Genomic DNA, 761 nt, shown 5'->3' on the forward strand with positions numbered 1-761 from the left:
TCTCCCTCGCCGCCTCTTGAAGGTCGGACACAAGTGTTAAAAGACGTTCATATATTGTATATGTGTATTGCCTCTCATTAATAATTAAATAAGAAAAAAATCTTTATATACTGCTGTGGATAATTTATCTAATGAATTGAAAGTAGAGAGAGAGAGAGAGAGAGAGAGAGAGAGAGAGAGAGAGAGAGAGAGAGAGAGAGAGAGAGAGAGAGAGAGAATGTGTAGTATGTGATATGGTCATTTTGTTCACAACCTTACGTATAGGAACCCTGCGTACTCCGTGCACCAGTAAGCACGCTCCTCATCCCCGTGACGCACTCCTCCCGCTTCAGATGCGAGGCAAAGATTGACTCGGTAGTCGTGATAATCTCCAGGAGGTGTGTCCACTCACAGGCGGGGGTGACCTATGGTGACGTGGGCTACCACTCTATAAACTACAAATAGTATTGAGATCTGAATTACGTAAACATTAGACACCACAGCTGTTTTTGTGGATGGTAAGGTTAGGTTAGGTTAGGATGCCTGATCTAACTTGACCTGAAAGTAGCTAACATTTTCTTATTTTCATGTGACCCACAGATTCTTCTCATATTGTAAGAGAAATCTTTTGAATATGTTGTATTTGTTTTAAGTGTTGCATGCGTGTTTAGTTTGCAAAGTTAACAAGTATTCTGGGATTGAATATTGATTAAATTATCTAATAAATGAATAAGTGTTCGTTGACACTAGCTGCTGTTTTGTTTGATTCTTTGCAGGGGACG

The sequence above is a fragment of the Scylla paramamosain genome, chromosome 8, assembly GCF_035594125.1.
Source record: "Scylla paramamosain isolate STU-SP2022 chromosome 8, ASM3559412v1, whole genome shotgun sequence".
Lineage (NCBI taxonomy): Eukaryota > Metazoa > Arthropoda > Malacostraca > Decapoda > Portunidae > Scylla > Scylla paramamosain.